Source organism: Moschus berezovskii, chromosome 25, assembly GCF_049115385.1.
Source record: "Moschus berezovskii isolate FMDL1 chromosome 25, NW_MosBer_1.0, whole genome shotgun sequence".
Lineage (NCBI taxonomy): Eukaryota > Metazoa > Chordata > Mammalia > Artiodactyla > Moschidae > Moschus > Moschus berezovskii.
In genome coordinates this window covers 25,146,626-25,163,502 of record NC_142484.1, presented here as the reverse complement: position 1 = coordinate 25,163,502, position 16,877 = coordinate 25,146,626, and the positions used below count along the sequence as shown (strand labels likewise).

Genomic DNA, 16,877 nt, shown 5'->3' with positions numbered 1-16,877 from the left:
TCGGCGATCAGCATTCTTCACAGTCCAACTCTCACATCCATACATGACCATGGGAAAAACCATAGCCTTGACTAGACGGACCTTGGTTGGTAAAGTAATGTCTCTGCTTTTTAATATACTATCAAGGTTGGTCATAACTTTCCTTCCAAGGAGTAAGCGCCTTTTAATTTCATGGCTGCATAAGCATCCACAGTGATTTTGGAGCCCCCAAAAATAAAGTCTGACACTGTTTCCACTGTTTTTCCATCTATTTTCCATGAAGTGATGGGACCAGATGCCATGATCTTTGTTTTCCGAATGTTGTGCTTCAAGCCAACCTTTTCACTCTCCTCTTTCACTTTCATCAAGAGGCTTTTGAGTTCCTCTTCACTTTCTGCCATAAGGGTGGTGTCATCTGCATATCTGAGGTGATTGATATTTCTCCCAGCAATCTTGATTCCAGTTTGTGCTTCTTCCAGCCCAGCGTTCCTCATGATGTACTCTGCATATAAGTTAAATAAGCAAGGTGACAATATACAGCCTTGACGTACTTCTTTTCCTATTTGGAACCAGTCTGTTCTTCCATGTACAGTTCTGACTGTTGCTTCCTGACCTGCATACAGGTTTCTCAAGAGGCAGGTCAGGTGGTCTGGTAAGCTTTTTTAGGAGTCGATAAAAATCTTTAAGACGTCGGGGCAGTGGGAGGGGGGGAGTATGCACTCAAAAATACAAAAAGGAAACTACACAATCAATATGAGTAACTGTTAATTTGTCTGCAAAACATACCATTATGTAAATTTCACAAATTATTAAAATCCACATTTGCAGAGGTATCTTCACATCTTATAATAACTTGTAGGTGAGATTTTTCTCACTTATTCTAGGTTTGCATAATGGCTGTTGAAAAGTCAAAGTCATTCATGAATTAAATGTGTAACCCAGGTCAAAGGTCAAAAATTTCAAAAGAAAAACTAATAAATTCCTTTAAAATTATTACAGTAAACATTGTTATTTAAGAGATGATGTGGGTGCATTTTAATTTGCTTAATATGAAGTGGGTTAGGAACTTCATGATATGAACACTTAACATTTACAAGGAGATAAAACGCCTCCCCTGCCCCCAGCATCCTCTACTCTTTCTCCTTTTCCTATCCTTCCTACAAAAACCCTTCGGAGTGATGTCTGTAAAATACTAATGGAATCACAGAACTCCTCTGCTTACACACTTGAGTGACTTCTCACGGCAGTTGGGATAAAACCCAAACTCCTTACCATAACCTAGAAGATATCCAGGGCCAGGTCTCACTTTGGACCACTCAATCCCTCACTCTCCAATGTGAGGAAATCCTATTAATTCTACCTTCAGAACTGGGCCATTCTTACCACCTCCTTTGCTCTCACCCTATTCTGAATAACCATCATCTCCTTCCTGGAGAGTGACAACTGTCTCCAAGCAGGTCTGTCTTCTACCTTGCTTGTTATAGTTAATTTTTACATAGCAGCCTAAGTATGTTTCAAAAGGAGTCATGCCATATTACTCCTCTGCTCAAAATTCTCCAGTGGAAGACTTCAAACAGAATAAAGTACAAAGTCTCCATCAATGGTCTACTAGGCCCCCCAGGGAGCAATCTGTTCCCTTGCTCCTTCTATTTTTCTCCACTTCTTTCATCTTTTCTCTTTTTTTTCTGTTCATACTGGCCTTCTGGTGGTTTCCTAACCCATCCAAACATTTCTGCCTTTGGGTCTTTGCACTGGATGTTTCCTTGGCTTGGAACATACTTCTTCAAGATTTATGTTGGGCTAACTCCCTCACCTCCTTCAAGTTTCTGCTTCATTGTCAGTCTCTAACAAGACCTACTTTGAACACCATATTATAAGTCATGACTTATCACTACCACACCAACCACACCAGCACTGGTGATCCCTGTTCTGCTTTTACCCAGGGTACCATCTTCTAATATTGGCTCTAGTTTTTATAGTAGGTTGGTTGGCTTTTTGTTTACTGTCTGTCTGCCCCTGCTAGAATATAAGTTCCAAGAGAGCAGGGATATTTGATGTTCACAATATATTTCAAGTTTCTAGAACTATTCCTGGCAGCTCAATAAACACAAGTTAAGTGATGAATTGGTCTATTTGTTCTTCCCACACTGGACTTTTCAGTCTGTTGTATAATAAAGAATTTGTCTGGTCTTTGTGCCAGATTCTGGGCACTGGACTTTAAAAACTCTTGGAATTTCCTAAATAATAGAAGTGTTTTTGTTATTCCTGAGGTTCCGTACCACACCTGAGTTTATGCTAATGGGGTGACTCTTGGTGGGCCCCTTGATAACCTCAGGATGGGGGCTAGTCACCAGAAAGACCAACCACGTTATCAGAGGGTTGAAACGCTGAGGCACATGACCTCCAGGGAGAGCAGTAGAGCTGGAAACTGACTTCAGTTACATAGCCAATGATTCAATTAATCGTATTTACATAAATAAATCTCAATAAAAACTCTGTACAACAAAGCTCATGGGCCTTCCTGGTTGGTAAAGACAGTGATGTGCCAGGAACGTGACACATCCTGACTCCACTGGGACATGGAAGCTCTGTGTTTAGGACACTCCTAGACCTCACACTGTACTTCTTTTCATTAAGCTATTCCTGATTTATATCCTTTATACACTGTAGTTATAAACATAGAACTTTCCTGGCTTCTTTGACTTGTTCTAGTGAATTATCGAACCTAAGGATGGCCATGCGACGAGTTGACTCACTGGAAAAGACTCTGATGCTGGGAAGGATTGGGGGCGGGAGGAGAAGGGGACGACAGAGAATAAGATGGCTGGATGGCATCACCGACTCGATGGACATGAGTTTGAGTGAACTCCGGGAGTTGGTGATGGACAGGGAGGCCTGCCGTGCTGTGATTCATGGGGTCGCGGAGAGTCTGACACGACTGAGCGACTGAACTGAACTGAACTGAAGGATGGCCATGGGCTTTTTCTGGCAAGCTACAGGCGGTCTACATCTCAGGATCAGGTCACAGGACAGCTCTCGAATCAGGCGAACCCAGCATCAGCTTCTTTCACAGATCAGCCTGTTCTGAAAAATTGAAAGTTGCTCAAGACTGACTCAAGGGCGGCAGAAGCTCCAGAGGCAGTAACAGCATCCCAGAGGCCAGGACGCTGAGGTTCTCCTGGAGGCTCTGTTTCCGGAGCAGCGGAAGCCGGGAGCTGGGACTGGTCAGGTTCCTGTTAAGTCTCCCTCTTCCTCCTCAGCTACAGAAAAATGGCTCAAGCGACCAAGCGCGCGATGAAGAAAATGTCAATGTCTGATCCGTTGGAGAGGAATAAGAGAGATAATGAAGAATTCCACAAACTCTTTGTTGGTGGCTTGAGTTTTGAAACCACAGAAGAAAGTCTATGGAACTACTACCGGCAGTGGGGATATCTTACAGACTGTGTGGTCATAAGAGACCCCTCCAGTCAGACATCAAGAAGATTTGGTTTTGTCACGTTTTCCTCCATGGCTGAGGTGGATGCTGCCATGGCGGCCAGACCTCATTTCATCGATGGGAAAAGGGTCACCCCCAAACGCACTGTCCCAAGAGAGGACTGTGGAAAACCAGGGGCTCTTGTCACTGTGAAGAAGCTGTTTGTTTGTAGAATTGGAGAAGACACGGAAAAGCATCATCTTAGAGATTACTTTGGGAAATATGGAAAAATCAATGCCGTTGAGATCATTCGTGATAGGGAGTCTGGAAGGAAAAGAGGCTTTGGGTTTGTGACTTTTGATGACCATGATCCCGTGGATAAGCTTGTATTGCAGAAATACCATACTGTCAATGGTCATCATGCAGAAGTAAGAAAGGCCTTGTCTAGACAAGTAATACAGGAACTCCAGCATTCTAGAATAGGAAGGGGAGGAGGTAAGGTTGATTTCCTATACTTGCATGGTGGTGGAGGAAATTTTGGAGCAGGACGAGGAAGGGACTTTAGAGGAGGATGTGATGAAGGTGGAAGGGGTGGTAAATCTGGGGATAGTGACCATGGGTATGGAGGAAGACCAGGAGGTGGTAGTTTGAGGGTTAGTCCTGGTTATGGAGGAGGACGAGGAGGTTGTGATGGAGGAAGACCTGGACATGGCCACCAGGATAGGGGCTGCAGAGCTGGTTATACCATCTATGGAGGAAGCAACGATGGAAGTCAGAATTGCACTAATTTGGGAAATTATAAGCAGAAACCTTCAAAGTACGAGTTACTGAAGAGTGGGAAACTGAGTAGTAGGAGGAATATGGGAGGATCATATGGTGGAGGAAACTATTGTCCAGGAGGCCATGGAGGAAGTGGGGGTTATGGAGAGAAGGCAATATTGAGCTTGTTATTTGACAGTGGCTTGATTTTGTAAATCGGGGAGAATGAGAGCCCAGAAGTAACAGAACAGCTTCAGGCTATGGAAACAACAATGTCAAGGAAACTCTCATTTCAGTCATGCATAAATATTTGGTGATGTGGCTCAAGGCATGAGAGCATGTGCAGAGAGCCATTTTGTTAGTGGACTTAATTATGTAAAAATATTACTGTCCTTGGAGGAAAAAATCATATAAAAAATGTTTTTGAGACACAATTCTTTCTTTTTGAAATGTCTTTCCAGTGGCCACTGTTTGAGAGTGTAGAAGCATCTCTTTCCTTGATAATGTGACATTTCAAAGTTTTGGGTGACATGTGAAAATCCTTTTTCAAGATTTTTCCCAACATTTTGAAAAACTACTAGCTAGAATCACTGTGTAATAAGACCTAACATCATTCTTCTAAAAAAGTTTAGTTCATGTGTAAAGACGCTATTGTATATTGAAGACTTAATAAAGTAATTTAAAAGGTGAAAAAAAAAAAAAAGGACGACCATGAAAGGAAAGCAGTCTTGCTGTAAGCTGTGCCCTTTAACTTGCAGGGTCTGTGCTAATTCCACCAGTGCTTAGGGCCAGAACTGAACTTCAGTCCACCTGTTGATGTAGGAATATAGTTCCTCATACTTCTTAGGAATGAGTGGCCTACAGTTCACTCTTTCTACTTTTTTTAAGTTTTAGTTAGTTTGTAAAGTAGGGAAAGAGCATTAACCAAAAGGGATCAAATGCATAGATTTATATGTAACTGAAGACAATGTCCTATAATCCTCATATTTCTAGACCAGCATCATTGAAAGGAAATACACTAAGCCTCAAATCTTAGTCACTTCCATAGTTTTAATTTTTTTGGTAACCACTTTTTAAAAGGTGTACAAGGTGAAATTAATTGAAATAAATTTTTATTTAACTCACTATTTTCAAAATATGACCCCAAATTGTAATGAATATAAAAAATTGAGATATTTTACCTTTTCACATTCATCAAAATATGCAGTGCATATTAAACTCATACTGAAACCAAGTACAGATGCTATGGGTCTTCTGAGGTATAAAATTCTTCTCTTTCCCCCTATTCCTTATTTGTTGAAAAAAGGCTTTCTTCTCCTAGGCCGTCCAAGACTTCCAAAGAACAGGCTCAAGCAGTTTACGATTAGGACAAGAGTCACAGGTCTCCTAGCTCCTCCTGAAGGGACATGGTCAAAGCTATGGTTTTTCTAGTAGTCATGTACAGATGTGAGAGCGGGACCATAAAGAAGGCTGAATACCAAAGAGTTGATACTTTTGAACTGTGGTACTGGAGAAAACTCTTGAGAGTCCCTTAGACTGCAAGGAGATCCAACCAGTCAATCCTAAAGGAAATCAACCCTGAATATTCATTGGAAGAACTGATGCTGAAGCTCCAATACTTGGGCCACCTGACTCAAAGAGCTGACTCATAGGAAAAGACTCTGATGCCGGTAAAGATTGAAGGCAGGAGGAGAACAGGATGACAGAGGACAAGATGGGTGGATGGCATCACCAACTCAGTGGACACAAGTTTGAGCAAACTCTGGGAGTTGCTGATGGACAGGGAAGCCTGCCAAGCTGCAGTCCAGGGGGTCGCAAAGAGTCAGAGATGACCAAGCAACTGAACAAGAATAACAAACTTCATAGATTAATAAGTGGAAAGATTATATCAACTATTTCGGGGAAGGGGCAGAGATTGTTCAGGAATTGGTCACAAATCCTGAGACTCAAGGTCTAGTGGAAGTCAGACTGGTCTGCCATATTAGACCCATTTAGCTGTAATCAGTTTATGTAGTGACCTCAGGCTATGGCATTCTTTTAAAGTTTGTGACTTCCTTCCTGTTTCACCCTCAAGAGCCACATGTTGCTTATAGCTATCACAAGGGACAAAGTAGATCTGCTGCTGCTGCTGCTAAGTCACTTCAGTCGTGTCCAACTCTGTGTGATCCCATAGACGGCAGCCCTCCAGGCTCCCCCGTCCCTGGGATTCTCCAGGCAAGAGCACTGGAGTGGGTTGCCATTTCCTTCTCCAATGTGTAAAAGTGAAAGTGAAGTCGCTCAGTCATGTCTGACTCATAGCAACCCTATGGACTGCAGCCTACCAGGCTCCTCCGTCCATGGGATTTTCCAGGCAAGAGTACTGGAGTGGCTTGCCATTAGATGCCAGAAACTGCCTTGAAAATAATAGGCTAACCAGTTACAAGAGGCAAAACAGAACAATAACTGGCCTGAACCTGCCTAAATCACTTTCTGGTGGATCCTCAGGCTAGAGGGTGGGGAGGGGGCATGGTTATTTCGAAGGCGTGAAGCCCATCCTTCCAGAGCAGAGAATAGATTTACCTCCTACTAGTGAAACATGCCAAAGAATGTTCAAACTACCGCACAATTGCACTCATCTCACACGCTAGTAAAGTCATGCTCAAAATTCTCCAAGCCAGGCTTCAGCAATACGTGAATCGTGAACTTCCAGATGTTCAAGCTGGTTTTAGAAAAGGCAGAGGAACCAGAGATCAAATTGACAACAACCAGAGAGTTCCAGAAAAACATCTATTTCTGCTTCATTGACTATGCCAAAGCCTTTGACTGTGTGGATCACAATAAACTGTGGAACATTCTGAAAGAGATCGGAATACCAGACCACCTGATCTGCCTCTTGAGAAACCTGTATGCAGGTCAGGAAGCAACAGTTAGAACTGGACATGGAACAACAGACTGGTTCCAAATAGGAAAAGGAGTAGGTCAAGGTTGTATATTGTCACCCTGCTTATTTAACTTATATGCAGAGTACATCATGAGGAACGCTGGGCTGGAAGAAGCACAAGCTGGAATCAAGATTGCTGGGAGAAATATCAATCACCTCAGATATGCAGATGACACCACCCTTATGGCAGAAATTGAAGAGGAACTCAAAAGCCTCTTGATGAAAGTGAAAGCGGAGAGTGAAAAGGTTGGCTTGAAGCTCAATATTCAGAAAATTAAGATCACGGCATGTGGTCCGATCACTTCATGGGAAATAGATGGAGAAACAGTGTCAGACTTTATTTTTTTGGGCTCCAAAATCACTGTGGATGCTGATTGCAGCCATGAAATTAAAAGACGCTTACTCCTTGGAAGGAAAGTTATGACCAACCTAGATAGCATATTAAAAAGCAGAGACATTACTTTGCCAACCAATGTCCGTCTAGTCAAGACTACGGTTTTTCCAGTGGTCATGTATGGATGTGAGAGTTGGACTGTGAAGAAAACTGAGCACCGAAGAATTGATGCTTTTGAACTGTGGTGCTGGAGAGGACTGTTGAGAGTCCCTTGGACTGCAAGGAGATCCAACCAGTCCATTCTAAAGGAGATCAGTCCTGGGTGTTCATTGGAAGGACTGATGCTAAAGCTGAAACTGCAATACCTTGGCCACCTCATGCGAAGAGTTGACTCACTGGAAAAGACTCTGATGCTGGGTCACCTTTCATGATGTCCTTGCTCAATAAAGTAAGCCCTACCCCACCCCCAACCATTAGTCCATACTCCACCCTAACCATTCAGTTCAGTTCAGTTGCTCAGTCGTGTCCGACTCTTTGCAACCCCATGAACCACAGCATGCCAGGCCTCCCTGTCCATCACCAACTCCCGGAGTTCACTCAAACTCATGTCCATCGAGTCGGTGATGCCATCCAGCCATCTCATTCTCTGTTGTCCCCGTCTCCTCCTACCCCCAATCCCTCCCAGCATCAGAGTCTTTTCCAGTGAGTCAACTCATCCCATGAGGTGGCCAAAGTATTGCAGTTTCAGCTTTAGCATAAGTCCTTCCAATGAACACCCAGGATTGATCTCCCCTAGAATGGACTGGTTGTATCTCCTTGCAGTCCAAGGGACTCTCAAGAGTCTTCTCCAACACCACAGTTCAAAAGCATCAATTCTTTGGTGATCAGCTTTCTTCACAGTCCAACTCTCACATCCAGACATGACCACGGGAAAAATCATAGCCTTGACTAGACAGACCTTGGTTGCCAAAGTAATGTCTCTGCTTTTTAATATGCTATCTAGGTTGGTCATAACTTTCCTTCCAAGGAGTAAGCGTCTTTTAATTTCATGGCTGCAATCAGCATCTGCAGTGATTTTGGAGCCCAAAAAAATAAAGTCTGACACTGTTTCCACTGTTTCCCCATCTATTTCCCAAGAAGTGATGGGACCAGATGCCATGATCTTCGTTTTCTGAATGTTGAGTTTCAAGCCAACCTTTTCACTCTCCTCTTTCACTTTCATCAAGAGGCCTTTTGAGTAACCATTACTTTAGTTGATTTTGTTAGTGTCTTATCATGACTTGAAATTTTTACACACACACATTTCACATGGTTGCCTGCTCCCTATCTGTCTCCACTAGAATATATGTCCCATTAAAGCAAAGACCTTGTCCAGCTTGTTTACTATTTAACAAGCAGGGTTTAAATCAGTGATATGAGCACAGAATAGGAAGAACTGATGAATCTACCAGATATGTCAGGCTGGGTATCAGGTTTTCTAATGCCAAAGATTGTTCAGGCAGGAAAAAAGAGGGAAGTTCACAAATACAACTGCTGCCAGGAGAAATAATGGAGGAGATCCTAGACAATTCAAGAATTTTTTTCTATTGTATTTTATTCTACCCTACACTCAGGTTCATTATTTGGTAAATAGGATTCTGAAATCAATAATATAACATTTTACCAGATGTCAGCAGGCATAAAGAGAACTCGGTTGAAATGCCATGTAAAAACACACACCAGGCAGACCACGTTCGTAATAATGATGGCATGGCTAATCCACATCTTCACAGGAAACCAAATGACAATTTATTAGTTATCGATAATAGCTAATATTTTTAAGTGTTTATAATTCCCAAGGTTTTAACATGTATTATATAATTTAACTTAGTCTTCAAAACATTTCTATGAAGTAAATAATATTATCATTTCTATTATATGGTCTTCCCTGGTAGCTCAGGTTATTAGTCAGGGTTCTCCAGAGAAATAAAACCAACAGGATCCATATGTGTGTGCGGCGGGGGTGGGAAGGGGACAGTGTATGTGTGTGTGTATGAGGAGATTTATTAGAGGAATTAGTTCACACCATTATGGAGGCCAAGAAGTCCTATGATTTATCATGTGCAAGCTGGAGAACTAGGGAAGCAAGTGATATAATTTAGTCAAAATCCTGAAGGTCTAAGAATCAAGGGAACCTATGGTATAACTCTCAGTTTGAGGCTAAAAGCAAGCGAACATGAGCGGCCACTGGTATAAATCTCAGAATCTGAGGACCCAAGAACCGGAAGATCCAATGTCTAATGGCTGGAGAAGACAGAAATCCCAGTTCAAGAAGAGACAAAGAATTCCCCACTTCCTCTGCCTTTTTGTTCTATTTCAACCCTCAACAGTTTGGAGATGCCCACCCACATTGGTTAGGTGGATTTCCTCTACTTGGTCTACTGATTCAAACACCCTCACAGACACAATGTAAATTCTGTGTTACCAGCTATCTAGACCTATTCCTTAGCCCAGTCCAGTTTACATGAAAATTAACCATTACAGAAAAAGGAAATTCAGAGGTACAGTGAAATTAAGCAATTTGTTCACAGTCCCTAAGTCAATAAAAAGAAGAGTCAAGATTCAAATTCAGCACTGTATGAGTCCAAAGCCACAGTCCTGCTAAGTGAGGCTGGAGCTATAGAAATGGCTTAAGGAAATGAACAAGGACAACGTAGTCTTCCCAGGAGCAGTGGAACCAGAGTGACACTAAGGTCCTATTTACCTAATGTGTCTAACCCCATGTGGTTCATCAGCACATAGCATTCTACATCCTTGCTGGCCAGCTGGTCCCACAAGATGCATTATCAGGTTGGTGCGAAAGTAATTGCAGTTTCACACTGTTGAACTTTGCTGTTAGATATTAGAATACATTCTTAAAAGGAGTTATGTTCTACATCATTTTAATGTGCATTTCTCACTTTATTTTTTTGCTAATGACTTACTACTCTCTGTTTATTTTATATTTATTTTAGACTAGTGAAATGATGTTAGACAAAAATACCAGCAATTTTCTTATTCAAGTTCAAAATGGTTTGTAATGCAGCAGAGACAACTCACAACATCAACAACGCATTGGGCCCAGGAACTGCTAATAAACATACAGGGCAGTGGTGGTTCAAGAAATATTGCAAAAGAAAGCGACAGCCTTGAAGATGAGAGCATAGTGGCTGGCCATCGGAATTTGACAATGACCAATTAAGAGGATCATTGAAGTTGATCCTCTTACAACTACATGAAAAGTTGCCAAAGAACTCAATGTTAACCATTCTATGGTTTTTCGGTATTTGAAGCAAATTGGAAAGGTGAAAAAGCTTGATAAGTTGGTGCCTCATGAGCAGACTGCAAATCAAAAAAAAAAGAAATCATTGTTTTGAAGTGTCATCTTCTCTTATTTTAGGCAACAGTGACAAACCATTTTTCAATCAGACTGTGACATTCAATGAAAAGTGGATGGCATACGACAACCAAGTCAGTGGCTGAACCAAGAAGCTCCAAAGCACTTCCCAAAGCCAAGTTTGCACAAGAAAAAGGTCATCATCACTCTTTGGTGGTCTGCTGCTTGCCTCATCCACTACAGTTTTCTGAATCCGACTGAAACCATTACATCTGAGAAGTATGCTCAGCTAATCAATGAGGTACACTGAAAACTGCAAAGCCTGCAGCTGGCACTAATCAACAGAAAGGGCCTGATTCTTCTCCATGACAACTCCTGATGACACATCACACAATCAACACTTCAAAAGTTGAACAAATTGGGCTAAAAAGTTTTGCATCATCCACCATATTCACCTGACCTTTCACCAAGTAACTACTACTTCCTCAAGTATCTCGACAACATTTTTCAGGGAAAACACTTCCACAACCAGCAGGACACAGAAAATGCTTTCCAAGAGTTTATCAAATCCCAAAGCACAGATTTCTATGCTACAAGAATAACCAAATTTATTTCTTGTTGGCAAAAGTGTGTTGACTGTAATGGTTCCTATTTTGATGAATAAAGATGTGCTTGAGCTTAGTTATAATGATTTAAAATTCAGTTTCTGAAACCACAATTACATTTGCACCAACCTAATCATTTTTTTTAAAATAAGATAATCGAGTCAGTCTATGATTCAGCAACAGTGTACTCCACTTAATTCCAGTGGCAGCAATGGTAGAAGTACTAGTAGAAAGCAGGCCTATTTATTCATTGTCATGCCCTGTCACTCCTGGGTCTCTTAGGGCAAAGAATAGATGACAGTTGGCCTTGAGAATATGGGAAGCCAGCCATATCACGTCAATCACTTTCAGACCCCAGTGTATACCGGAAAGCAAAAAGCTCTTACTTTCTCTGAATTGGTAAAATATAAATTTTTCTTATATTTGGTAAAATAAATTTATACAGCATAATTAAGACTCTCCTGCTCACTTTGACTTTTCACTTTCACACATTGGAGAAGGAAATGGCAACCCACTCCAGTGTTCTTGCCTGGAGAATCCCAGGGATGGGGGAGCCTGGTGGGCTTCCATCTATGGGGTCACACAGAGTCGGACACGACTGAAGTGACTTAGCAGCAGCAGCAGCAGTTGGGATGCCTATAGCATCATCAGGAATAAAAGCCAGAAGAACAGGCAAGATTTGCTTTGGGGAGTGAAGGCAAGGGAGAAGGATTCTCTTGGAGAGATGCAGAAAGCAGTTCAAAAAGCAGATTGGGAAATGTCTGAAGCTCTAGTATGACCATGGGGTGGGCACTGAAGATAATAATCTAAATAAACCTTGGTTCTTCAGGGATAAAGAATCCACCTGCCAATGTAGCAGACACAAGAGACATGGTTTTGATCCCTGGGTCAAGAAGATCCCCTGGAGAAGGAAATGGCAACCTGCTCCAGTTATTCTTGCCTGGAAAATTCCATGGCCATGGGAGCCGGGCAGGCTACCATCCATGGGGCCACAAAGAGTCAGATATGACTGAGCAAGTAAGAATAAATGTGTGCATGCCCTCAGGAAGATGAGAAACTCACAGTATAGATGCAGAGATAGAGTGTTAAGATGAAGTGCCATGCGAGGTGAAAAGTACGTAAAAAGCTGGATCTTTAAAATGCTACATGAGCTTGATGAGGGAACTCTCCGTTCTACCCTAGAGAAAAGTAGTGTTTGCACTGAGCCCTGAAGGATAAGCAGGATTTCACAACTCATCATGAGTCTAATGGAGAAGGAAATGGCAACCCACTACAGTATTCTTACCTGGGAAATCCCATGGACAGAGGAGCCTGGCAGGCTACAGTCCATGAAGTCACAGAGTTGGACATGACTGAGCATCTACATGAGTTTGAGTCTAATACAATCCTGGGCACCAGAGTTGCAAAGACTCGACCAGAGATGAGAGAAGATGGTGATTATGTGGCCAAAGGTGGCTCTGGGTTTACATTTGATGGCATTTAATTTTCTCCTAGCAGAAAAGCATACCTCTTATTCTGAAATCTGATGCAAAACCAAAGAGATGACACAACAGTGAGAGTGGGGGAGGGAAGGAATTTAGGCCAGAAGTCTGTTGGAAGCCCCCATAGCTCATATTCCCTGTGACGTCTCAACGCAAGATCGGGCACTTGCATTCAAACTAGATGTCACATTTCTATGAGACATTCTAGAGCTTTAAAGCCCTGTTTATACAAATAATCCATTGCTACATCTGGGTTTATAACATCTCCCCAAAACCAACAGAAAGTGCACTTGGCACTGTGGATACAGAAAAGTAAAGTTCATATTAGATCTGGCAGATTGCCTTGTTTTATGAGTGAAGATAAACACAAATATCACTGTTAGCGTTTCAGCAATTAGAGGCTTAAGTGTCACCAAGAGAACAGGGTAAAATGCTGAGAAGTCTCCCATCTCACTTCCAAAACAAAGCTCAATGCATAGCACAGCAAAATTAGAAATAACACAGAGTGTGCTTACTAAAAAAAGCAAAAGAAAAAAATTTAAACATGCTAATCCAAACATTTGATTCACTTAAACTTTAGAAAATGCCATTTCATTAAATCATGTTTTCATTTCAAAAGATGATTGTCAGACCCAAACTATTTTATTATAATAGAAGAATGGAACATAAAGATAATATATTTCTAGATTAAGTAATTAAAAATGTATTTGAGATTTTAGAAGTTTTATAATGAACTTATGAATCACTAAGCCTAAACCAGAGAGAATCTTGAAAAAATTTGCTTCAGATGACATCCATAAATCCATGCCAACATAATTGCCCTTCTGCCCATGAATCTATTCGTTACGTAGTATGAGAGTTGTGCCCGCTGGTGAGTGACAAAATCTCTTTAGAGAGAGGACTTGTTCTTGTCCTTATACAAGGACTTGTCCTAGTACACAACATTTTATTTAGGGATCATATACTGCCTAGATTTTGAGCTCAGACTCAATCTCCTTTGGCTAGAAGTCGCCAAACAATTGACATAGCAGTTTTTAATCAACAACCTCTCTACATAAAGCCAAAGGTATAAGAAAAAATAAGTTTCTTTAAATCATTTAAATGACTTTGGAAATACCCGAGTACTTAATTCTTTTTAGTGTTATAAAAATAACTCATTGCCATTATAGAAAAATAAAGAAATATAGACAGGTAAAAAATTTTGAATCATTCATAATCCATAGCCAGTTTTAAATGTGGAGGTTAAACTTCCAAACACTGATGCAATTTTTCAAACAGGGGGTTTCATTTAACACCCCATTTGTAGCTTGCTTTTTGTACACAGAATAATACAGCAAGTATTTATTTCTCTTTTATTGCAGACTCCTTTTTTTTAATTACATGGATTAACGCTATTGACACTTGACAAGTTTCTTGTTATTGGACATTGTTTCAATCACTCTCTACTTTAAAAACAAAAGATGGATAAAGATCTATATATTGACATATTTATGCCCAACCATAACATGTCCTCAAGATAAATTCTGAGGAGTGAACTGTTAGCACAAAGAATGTATAAAAATGTAAGACTCCTGATAAGCACTGCCAAGTGACTCTGCTAAAAACAGGAAGCATGACAGTGTCTATTTCCTTGTTGGAGCTATCTTTATCTTAATCTTGACTTATTTGATAGTTTGGAAAATGGTATCTAGTTGTTTTAATTTACAGATTAACAAGTTTAACTTTTTTCATTAGATCATCTTTATTCTTTTATTGAAGTTGACTTACAATACTATATTAGTTTCAGAGGTACAACATACTGATTTTATATTTTATAGCTCAGGCACCATATAAAATTATCACAATATTATAACATTATTGACTATATTCCCTGAGCTATATGTTACATCTTTGTGACTTATTTATAACTGGTGGTTTATATGTCTTTGTCCCCTTTGCCTGTTCCATCCATTCTAGTTTTTAATGGGTCATTTATATTTCCTCCTTTATGACATGCCTTCTTAATATGTTTTGGTTGATAATTAAAGTTTACATGTTGATCTTATTGATTTGATGAAGTCCTAAGTATATGAAGGATACACTCAGTGATATTAAATCGCAAGCTTTTTGTTTGTCCTTTACTTTTAAAGTTATCAAAATTTGAAAACCACAAACTCCTTTTCTTTCCCTAGAAACATCTTCAGTGTTTCAGGCCTCTGATAGTCCAATGTTTTTACCATGAAAATAATGGAAATAACTATACAGGCTGTAGCCAGAAGCCAAACGTGATATTATATATATCACATTCCTGTCACCTAATTACCACGTGGTCTCGGGAAGTAACTCAGCATCTTTGAGCTTCAGTTTCTCTATCTGTGCTGGACAATATCCAATATCCTTTTTGGTTCTAAAATTTAGTGAGTCTATGAATCAGCAAATATGAAAGTTTACATTTGCTGTGCAATGATGCTTTAGAAGGGAAAATTTTCAATTTTAATAAAAACTGGAAAGAATGTAACGGTGGGAAGAGCTTGTTAAACAAATGATTTATTTAAAATAGGCTTTGTGCTCAGCACAAAAATATAGTCAGTGTCAAATGAACGTTCATTTAAATAGTAGGTCTGGCAGCCTATCTTCTGAGAACAGAAGGTTGTATCATAATCACAGGTAGTTAGAATTCCTGAAAATTTCCCTAAAGTTTATGTAATCCACCCTCATTTTTCAGATGATGACACTAAAGCCAGAAAGGCAAGGTGACTAAGTTACACAGTTAGATCAAGAGTTCAGCAGCCATGCAAACCTCTTCATTTCTTCTACGGGCTGTCTTTAGCCTTGAATCCCCAGCATTAAAGTTTAATTTTTTGGAGATTAGCAAAAAAAAAAAGTGATATTATTTACCAATATCATGTCACAGTGCCATGGCCACTATAATGTCACGTAATTCACTGGATGGGACTTCCATGAATTAACATAACTCAGCTTGGGAAGAAGGGCTATGGAACAGCACCAACTGGCTTCAAAGTCTGGCCCTGCCCACAATACTGGAACAAACTGCTGGAGTTCTCTCGTGTCAGCTCTTGTGGAGATGACGAAATACCTAGCTCACAAGCACATCGTGGAGATGAAATATATAGATGTGTGCTTCGTGCTTGGCCCAAGGCCAGGGCAGGTGACAGTACTCAGCAAATGTTAGGGGTTGGGGGTGTGCTTAGATATTCTAATGTTCCAAAGTGTACAGCATAGAAATCAATATTTCCCTCCATTCCTCCTTCCCCCGTCTCACTGAGGAGCAGAAATCAAAAAGGATTATTTGAATAACCAAAAACCACCTTTTACAAAAGTTTTTACTGAGTTTCCCTGGTGTGTTCAGAAAGACGCTGAACAGTATGAGGAACAAAAGTTGAAAGACAAAGCATCCATTTCCAGGTATTTTGTCGCACAGGAGGCATCTCTGACCCCCAGCTTCAGGCCCACATTTAAACAGTCCCTCTTCAGTATGTCCTCCGCTCAGTACGAAACCAGTTCAAACTAAAATCATAGATCAGTACATTTCCTGAATCAGACCAACATTCAACTAGAACATATAACAGAAGTTTCTGTTAATACTAAACCATAGGCTTAAATACACAGTAACAGATGTATACAGAATTACACAAGACCTTTAAGAAGAAAATAAACTCAAAACTTTTATTTAAGTATATGGAAGTTGACCTGCAAAAGAGGGATGCTATATTCCTATAGTCATGTACGGCTGTGAGAGTTGGACTATAAAGAGAGCTGATCGCCGAAGAATTGATGCTTTTGAACTGTGGTGCTGGAGAAGACTCTTGAGAGTCCCTTGGACTGCAAGGAGATCCAGCCAGTCCATTCTAAAGGAGATCAGTTCTGGGTGTTCATTGGAAGGACTGATGTTGAAGCTGAAACTCCTATACTTTGGCCACCTGATGCGAAGAGCTGACTCATTTGAAAAGACCCTGATGCTGGGAAAGACTGAAGGCGGGAGGAGAAGGGGACAACAGAGGATGAGATGATTGGATGGTATCACCGACT

The 16,877-nt window shown here is 40.7% G+C and overlaps 1 protein-coding gene and 1 pseudogene across 1 annotated transcript in view; one reads left to right on the top strand and one right to left on the bottom strand.

The window, feature by feature from the left end:
- The window catches only part of NELL1 (neural EGFL like 1), a 964,969-nt gene that overhangs the window by 539,551 nt on the left and 408,541 nt on the right, over positions 1 to 16,877 (bottom strand). The window lies entirely within an intron of this gene.
- Positions 3,250 to 4,368, top strand: LOC129559223 (heterogeneous nuclear ribonucleoproteins A2/B1 pseudogene; annotated as a pseudogene).